The sequence below is a fragment of the Microcaecilia unicolor genome, chromosome 3 (assembly GCF_901765095.1).
Source record: "Microcaecilia unicolor chromosome 3, aMicUni1.1, whole genome shotgun sequence".
Classification (NCBI taxonomy): Eukaryota; Metazoa; Chordata; class Amphibia; order Gymnophiona; family Siphonopidae; genus Microcaecilia; species Microcaecilia unicolor.
In genome coordinates this window covers 427,612,715-427,621,891 of record NC_044033.1, presented here as the reverse complement: position 1 = coordinate 427,621,891, position 9,177 = coordinate 427,612,715, and the positions used below count along the sequence as shown (strand labels likewise).

The window sequence follows — 9,177 nt, the reverse complement described above, 5'->3', positions numbered from 1 at the left end:
TGGTGAAGGCGGTTAGCTTGGCAGAGTTTAAAAAGGGTTTAGACGGTTTCCTAAAGGAGAAGTCCATAGACCACTACTAAATGGACTTGGGAAAAATCCACAATTTCGGGAATAACATGTATAGAATGTTTGTACGTTTGGGAAGCTGCCAGGTGCCCTTGACCTGGATTGGCTGCTGTTGTGGACAGGATGCTGGGCTTGATGGGCCTTTGGTCTTTTCCCGGTATGGCATTACTTATGTACTTATGGTTAGCATGTGAGCCCTGTCCACCTATTTCTCCAGTTACACACTATAGAAATGATCCCAGAAAGTATAGTCTTACCTTCAACCGGCAGCCTTATCTTCACTTTAAGCATCTAGCCACCTAGTACTTTCGCAGGAGAAAAGTAGAAGAACATTTCTGATCCTTCACACGTTCTATACGGAGCAGTAAGGGCTCACATGCTAATGGCCACTCTCTAATTGGGAAATTAGCGCATGGCCATTAATTGAGGAAATAAAAACTCAATAAAAAAGAAGAAGGGGATTTAAACCAATTATAATCAATATCAATCCAAATACAGGTTTGAACCTATTAAACAGTGAGTAGAATTTCCCACTAAGTCCCACAAATTTCAAACTGAAATTAGTACAAAATTACTTAGCAAATAGAACCTCAAACTTCCCAGTAGGGAAAGCGCCAAAAGGCAACAAGAAATTCACTACTCTTCAAGGGGAACAGGGCAATATCATAGGTTGTGATAACTGATGGAAAAGGGGAAAAAAAAAAAAAGAAACATCCACAAAAACTCCACTTCAGGGAGAAAACCGGGTGGTTCAAAAAAAACCCAATTCCACTTGATAAAAGGGACAGGTAGGAAGTTCTCCTCACAGTAACAAAATCTAAGGGCACACCATAGCCAAAATGCATTATATCAAAGAGAACACTGCTTAAACATCTGATCAGCTGAAAATCTCTATTTGCAATATCAGACAGAGCCGCACCCCCTAATGACGAGAAACCAAAAACAAAATCAACTTCACTTGAAGTCCCACTGCACACCAATAAGCACAGCCAAAATGTTGACAAATTCCCCAAACCACAGGACCAAACAGGACACCCAAACTTAGCTGTAGATGTTTTCAAATACATCTTAAATTCATGCTTGTCCCATCTGTACAGGAAACGTAGCTGCCAACTTTAGCTCAGAGCTTATCACCACTGCGTGCTGCTACTCTGTGCCACCAAACTGACGTTATACCACTTGCTCCTCCAAGGGAGCTTCTTGTACTCAGTCTATTTCATAATATCCTTCAAGTTCAGCAAAGCAGGAAATCTTCTCGTGTTTAATTAATTGCATAAAGTCCTTCATGCTGATTCAGGAAGGAAAAATCAATGTACCAAGACTGCTACATGTCACGTCATGCCCAAATGCACTAGAGGCAGGGTCATTTCTCTTTTTACCCGCAGCGGGTAAAAAGCCTCCAGACAAACATGGCCATGCGGTAAGAGAACTCTTACCGCAAGGCCATGATGAGGGGAGCCCTTACCACCACCCATTAAGTTGGTGATAAGGGCTACCGTGGTAACCTGGTAGTAACTGGGCAGCACATAACGATGCCCAATTACTGCCAGGTTACCGCTGCGCAAACCATTTCTGTGGATTTTCTTCCCCCCCCCCCCCCAGAAATGGCGCGCTCAGGGCAGAACTACCACTAGTGGCCACGTTGGGCCGGTGGTAGTCCTGATTAGCGTTTGGTAAGCCCATGTTGGGCTTACAGACGCTTTGTAAAAGACCCCTTATATGTTCCATCTTTCTTTATACCCTAAACTGTCTATTCAAATGTTTTATTATGCATTGTGTTGACATTGTAAGTAGTATGTTATTTGAATATTTTTACTGCTATAATTGTCTATTGCTTATGTTTGATTTATTCTTCAAAAAGGTGGTAAATAATTCCTAATCAATCAATCAATAAATAAATAAAATTCTGATTTATATTAAAGTAGCTACCTCAAAAACATGTAAGAGGCCTTTTTTCCAAACAACAGTAAAAAGTGTCTGCGCTGTCCATTTTTACCGCTGGAGTAAAATGGCCAATTTTTCTATTTTCCTTATTTATTTATATATTTATTTATTAGGATTTATTTACCGCCTTTTTGAAGGAATTCACTCAAGGCGGTGTACAGTAAGAATAGACCAAACATGAGCAGGAAGCAATTAGAGCAGTAAAAATATTTGAACAACAATACAAAGTATGGCATGGTATAGTACTTGCAATGACAACACAATATGTACTAGAACATTATAATTGGTAGCAAAGGGTAAAGCAAAGTTGTAACATATAGATGAGTAAGAAAGTAGGAAGAATTAGAAAGTAAGGTGATTGATTTGAAGAAAGTTGCCATGTGCTAATTTTGCTATTAGCACGTAAGCCCCTACCTTCACCCATTATGTAGGCGGTAAGGGCTCACATGCTAAGCACACGCTAATCAGTTAGCACATGGCAATGTAGCTGCACTAACTAATTTGCTTGCCTAGAACATGTCCACTCTTCACACCCAGCCCCAGCACTAAAAATAAATTTGTTGGGTTAGTGTGCACACATTCCAAAATTACCATGGGACACCTCGGCGCATTCCATGGTAAAAACTATTTTTTGCTGTAAAATGTTTTAGTGCTGACCACACCTTTGCAAAAAGGCCCCTAAATTTTTGTATTTCTTTCCGTGTGCTTTAATATTGCAGATGTCTACTTTTGTCTCTTAAAGTAGGGTAGCTTTTCCTTCACTGAGGGGGTCTTTTACAACGGCACATTAGCGTTTTTAGTGCATGCTAATGATTAGCACACGCTAAACGCTAGAGACACCCATAGGAATATATCAGTGTCTCTAATGTTTAGTGCATGCTTATTTCTAGTGTGCACTAAAAACACTAGCATGCCTTTGTAAAAGGACTCCTGAGTTTGAATCTCTTTCTTTTTCCTACATGCCAGGGAGATGCTGTTCTTCCCCTTTTTCTAATTGTTTCCATAGATTTTTTATCGCAATATAAAACTCGTTTTAAACACTCCAAGCCTTTTCAGATGAGGGGGATTGAATTCAAATGATTCAAAACTGTCACGTGGTGGTTGCTAGAAATATGATTTGTCAACCTCAAACAGAAATCAAACTCTTTGCACTTGCAGAACCCTGATGAAATATCAGCAAAATAGCTATCTTCACAATATTTAATCTTCCCAGCTTCCTGAATGTGTTCTGTTTAGTCCCCATTAGGAATCCAGGAGAGCTATCAATGAGGAAAATCTGGCTGAGCAACTTTCCATGTTCTTGGAGACCACTGGTAGTAGAAGAAGCACCAGATATGTTCGGGAAAGTGCAAAAATAGTTTAGAAAATGCATAGGGAAAACAAAAGTTCTTAACAAACACAAGTTAACTGTAAAAGAGAGAAGGGGGTAAAGCTGTAGCAGGTAGAAGTAAAGCAGCTTAGTACTATGAACATTCCCCAAATTTGTTAAATGGTGCTAAAAATTGCATGCGCAAATTGAGTCAATTAGCGTTGATAATTGGGCCCTAAGAAGCAATATTAGTGCTAATTGACATTAATAAAATTTACACACGTAAATTTTACATGCTTACCACAGGTTAAAATCCAGTGCTGTAGGGCTTGCTCAGGCATCCCATGGTAGTTTTGGGATCCTTTTACTAAGCCGTGTAGGCGCCTACATGTGTCCAACGTGCGCCAATTTGGAACTACCACGTGGCGCAGGTGGTATTTCCATTTTTACGCACATCTGATACACACATCAGAAAATATTTTTTGTTTTCCAACATGTGATGCTAACCGGGCAGTAATTGGCAGTGTATGCTCATTGACGATTACCACTCGGTTAACACATGAGACCTTACCGCTAAGTCAATGGGTGGCAGTAAGGTCTCAGACCCAAAATGGATAAGCACCAATTTTAATTTTGTCGCACATCCATTTTCAGTCCCCCAAAAAGGCCTTTTTTACAGGCGCGATGAAAAATAGATCTGTGCACGTCCAAAACACATGCCTACACTACTGCAGGCCATTTTTCAGTGCACCTTAGTAAATGGAACCCTTTGTGTTTGACATGTGCTACCTACTAACTATAAAATAGAAAATATTTTTTAGCTCTGGGGCATGTTTGGGAGCGGACAGTAGGCATGCCCAATGCTAATTGGTTAGTTCAGCTGCATCGCTGTGAGCTAAATGATTAACATGTGGTTAGCACGGGAGGCCTCACCACCTAGTAAATAGGTAGCAGCAGTAAGGGCTCCTGCGCTAATTGGGAAATTAGCGTGTGGTTGATAATACAGAAAATGGGAAATGCACACTAAAAGTGGCCTTAGTGCGTGGGAAAGCCCAGTGCTACTGATACCGCTGGCCACTTTTTAGCGGATCCTAGTAAAAGGGCTCCAGTGTTACCCAAAGAGAAAAGTGAGGGACTGTTTATGATGGTGCTGCTGGCAACGTGTATATAACCAAATAAAAGGTAGTTGTAGTCAGGCAGTTTCCCAGTGGTAGACTCTATATTCTACACAAGAGATCTCAGTGCTCCCACGGTCAGTATGCCATAAGTTCCCCAGTACAGTCATTCTTTGCATTTTTCTCTCCAGTTTGTTGTTGGTGAGGAGAGATTTGGAGGCCAACTAGACTAGACAGACTACTAGTAAAGTTAACTACTTCTAACAAAACTTGGTAAGAAAGATTATGTTTTGGAGAAAGGTCTAGAAATTTTAAAAGAATGAAACCTGGTTTGAATTATGCAAACTGTTTCATCCAGTAGCATTACTTTCACGACAACAGGGGCTTCCACTGCACTTCATACTGCTCCCAAGATCATTATCACCCTCATAATAGCAGCTTTATTCTGGCACTATCATCAATCCTAATCCTTATGCCAGCCAAAAAAAAAGCCCCCTCATGAGCAGCAAGAGGCTGTTGTATTATCACTTAGCAGCAGTCTTGAAAAACTAAAACAATGTTATGTCAGCCCAGCTATGAAGAAAGACGATTCTCTAGTGTCTTTGTATTCAACCTGCCACTGATACAGTGCCTGCTACAGACAGCAGATCCTGTATCTTACATCTGCTTGTTCTGCAAAGATGTCTAAAGGCAGTCATCAGAGATCTGACAGCTGGACTTCTCCATTCTGTTCTAAAAATGACGACCTCTCCCTTCCTATTCTTTCCATGCTACCCAGTCTCTGCAAACTCTGAAAATTCTACCTCCTTGCTCTAAGGTTGTTATTTGTTTTTAATTCTGGAACTGTCGTTATTTTTGATACTGATAATGATGATGCAATAATAATGACAGAGAAAATCCAACTGACAGTCCAGCAAACAGATAAGGGTTGGATTCAGTAAATGGCTCTCAAAATTTGGCACACAAAAAAAAATCGGCGCTGAATAGTGTTCTATAGCAGGCATTCTGAAATAGATGCCATTTGTAGAATAGCGTGTAGCGCTGGGATCTGCACTCAACTTTGGGCACGAGTTACACCAACTGAAATCAAGTATAAATCCCGGCATGCAAGATGCAAGATGCGTATATTTTAAGGGAAAGACTCTGACCTACCAATGCCCATCCCATCATTATGCCCCCTTTGCAGATCTGCGTAGAAACACTTAGGTGCTATTCTATTAATTGACAATTATGTGTTTTCACACGAATCTACCATTTATGCCCCATTTTGGCATCTTGTATCCATTAGAATGATTTTTCACACCAAAACTTTGGTGAGAAAATAGGGCCTAATGTTCAGCACTATATTTGGAATCCCCCCGTAAATGCATTAGATCTAGAAAGCTCAATAGCACTCATACCAGTAATAGGGAAAAGGATTTTTTTTCCTTAGAGAGTTTTGGTTCTGATACCAGTAAACATTTATCAAGCATTACACAGTTTGTTTGTTTGTTTGTTTGTTTGTTTGATATGATTTGCTGTGACGGTTCAAATCAGGCACACTTTGGCATCACCAGCTGCTCCAGAGCTTAAATAAAACTCACTCAGTATGAAAAAGGATATGGTCAGTGAGTTTAGCTTGATTTTGCTGCTCAGCAAGAAGGTTTCCTTGCCACATGATGTTTACTTTGGTGACATGTAATAAACAAAATTAGCCAAACAGGTCCACTCAAAAACTATGCGCAAACTTCAACCAGGAGAGGGCTCCAAATACCTTCAGGGAAAAGAAGATCTCAGATGTCACATGACCAACAAATCCCAAGATCTTAATAGTAATGGGCAGGAGAAACTTCTCCTTAGCGACAATTCAATCATAGGTCGAAAAAACCCCAGTTTGTAAGTAATGCATGCAAAACTCAAAATTCTTCCACATTCATAAAGTTCATGGTGTATTGAGCACAAATAGTTCAAGCCACATCCATATCACAGGAACAAATGGGAAATGATATTTAGTGGGCGGGGGGGGGGGGGTTTAAACCAATGGTTTTTCTCCTTTTGAAGGAGTTTTTTATATTGGTTCTTTATTTTTCCCCCCTTTCTTTATCAATGATAGGATCTTGCTTCATGTGCAGTTGAGGTGTACCTAGTAGAGGGACTGTCATTCAATATTGAATTTCCTCACTGGGAAGCTTTGAGGTTTCTTTTGTTTAATAAATAGTTATATCCTCAAGGAAACAGTGAGAGAATATAAGCTTATTAAACAAACTGGTGGTGATTTGTAGCATTGACGGTAAACCACTGGTAGTGCCATTTCCTCAGAGTTAATTCCATTTACCATTACCCTTTGTCATCTTCCACTCAACCAGTTTCTACCCAAGACAGTCACTTTAGGGCCCATACTGAGGGACCTCAGTTTAATTACAAGTCACCTATGCAGAACCATGTCAAAGGTTTTGTCGAAATCTAAGTACATCATATCTAGAACTCTCCCTCAGTCCAACTTTCTGGTCGCCCGGTCTAATAAAGACCTGCTTCTAGAAAAATCATATTTTCTCAGGTCCTGTAATCCATTGGAGTCCAGAAACTGCATCGTCCTCTGCTTTTGAAGTGTTTCCATTTATTTACTCATTACAGAGGTCAGTCTAACCAGCCTGTAGTTCCCAACCTCCTCCTTACTTCCACATATGTGGAGAAAGATCACATCTGTCCTTCAACAAATAGGTCACGGAGCCAAAATAATTTCCTTAAGTTCCTTTGATACCCTCGGATACATCTCATCTCATCAGTATGACAGTCCTCAGTTCAATAAACTCCTCAGGACACAGTCTTCAAAAAATTGTTCAAGGTGTTTCTCATTTCCATTCCTACTTACGTTTGTCTTCCATGGTCTATTTTTGACCCTTCATCTGTGAACCCAGAAAAGAAATATTTATTAAGCAATTCCACTTTATCCTCATCGGTTTCAACATATTCTTTCCCTTCACCCTTGAGTCTTCCAGTGCTGAGGATGCCAAAGCTGGAGTCTAGTGATGGCTGATTTACACTGTCACGGCCCAGGAGGATGCTCTTAAAGTGAGCACTTTTATGTGTTGTAAGGTGTCATATAAAAACTAAAATGCAGACCTGCATAAAATATAATGTTCTTGGAAATATACCTCTATGCAGTAGCTCTAAAGCAGCAAAACAGAAACCATGGCTGACGGTATTGCTTATTCTTTTGCAGAAACCTATATGAAAATGTTTAATGGAGTCTTAGCAATTTTTTAATATTTAAAAAAAGCTTGAATTTGTGCTTCTTCTGTAGTATGAACCTATGAGAAGATGTTACGTAGGCTTTTGCACATTGAAAGGGTTTGGAATTAGGAAGTTATGTTGAACAATTTTGCTGGTGCCTAAGATGGAATATTATTAAGTAGCAGTGGAGTTTTTAATGACAAAGGATGTTGTGGGTATCCACTAACTTTAACCCCTTAATTCTATAAAAGTGCTAATTGTATTTGAATGATGATTAGCACCAATAATTGGCTTTTTAATAAGCAATTATTGGCACTAATTAGATTCAATAAACATGTACACATGTAAATGTAAGCATGGGATCCACACCTAAATGTTAAATGTGATTTCGAAAAGGGGGTGCAGAAATAGGAGAGCCATAGACAAATTGGGGATGTTACTTTTAGTTACACACTAAGGGCCCTGTTTACTAAGCTGTGCTATAGGTGCGCTAGTGTTTTTAGCATGCGCTAAAAATTAGTGCGTGCTATTGCTAGAGACACCCATATATTCCTATGGGTGTCTCTAGCATTAGTACTTGCTAATGTTTAGCATACACCTTAGTAAACAGGGCCCTTAATTATAGAATAACATGGCTGTGCACCTAAATATAGTCATGGACATTTTCACCATGTTTTCATTAGTGCAACTGGCCTGCCTAAATTTATTTATTTATTTGTTGCATTTGTATCCCACATTTTCCCACCTATTTGCAGGCTCAGTGTGGCTTACATTATGCCATAATGGCGATCACCATTTCCGGAATGAGAAATACAAAGTGGTAATTGCATTAAAGTTCATAATCGATGGGGTGAATTATAGAGTAAGTTAGGCAGTCAAGTATAGAAAAGTTTACGGCATGAGAAATAAGGTGGTAGTGCGTTAATGTTCATTGTTGACAGAGTAAATGAAGCAGTCAAGTATAGAGAGTTCAGTTTTGTCTGGTTTTGGTAGAGTTTCGTTGTCTAGTATTTAGGATGGATCACTGTGGTATGTCTTTTTGAACAGGTTGGTTTTTAGTAATTTTTGGAAGATTGTTAGGTTGTGCATTGTTTTTATGACATTTGGTAGTGCATTCCATAGTTGTGTGCTTATGTAGAAGAAGCTGGATGCATATGTTGATTTATATTTAAGTCCTTTGCAACTGGGGTAGTGGAGATTCAAGAATGTGCATGTTGACCTTTTTGTGTTCCTGGTTGGTAAGTCTATGAGGTCTGACATATAGAACGGGGCCTCGCCGTGAATGATTTTATGGACTAGTGTGCAAATTTTGAACTCAATTCATTCTTTTAGTGGGAGCCAGTGTAGTTTTTCTCTTAGGGGGTTGGCGCTTTCGTATTTCACTTTTCCAAATATGAGTCTGGCTGCTGTGTTTTGGACAGTTTGGAGTTTTTTAATGATTTGTTCTTTGCATCCGGCATAGATGGCATTGCAGTAGTCTAGGTCTAGGTGGCTTAGCACCATTAATTGTACCAGGCGGCGGAATATTTC

General features: G+C 39.6%; 1 pseudogene; it reads right to left on the bottom strand.

Annotated features, from left to right (window-relative positions):
• Nucleotides 1–230: 230 nt before the first annotated feature.
• LOC115467401 lies at nucleotides 231–321 on the bottom strand (annotated as a pseudogene).
• Nucleotides 322–9,177: the final 8,856 nt, after the last annotated feature.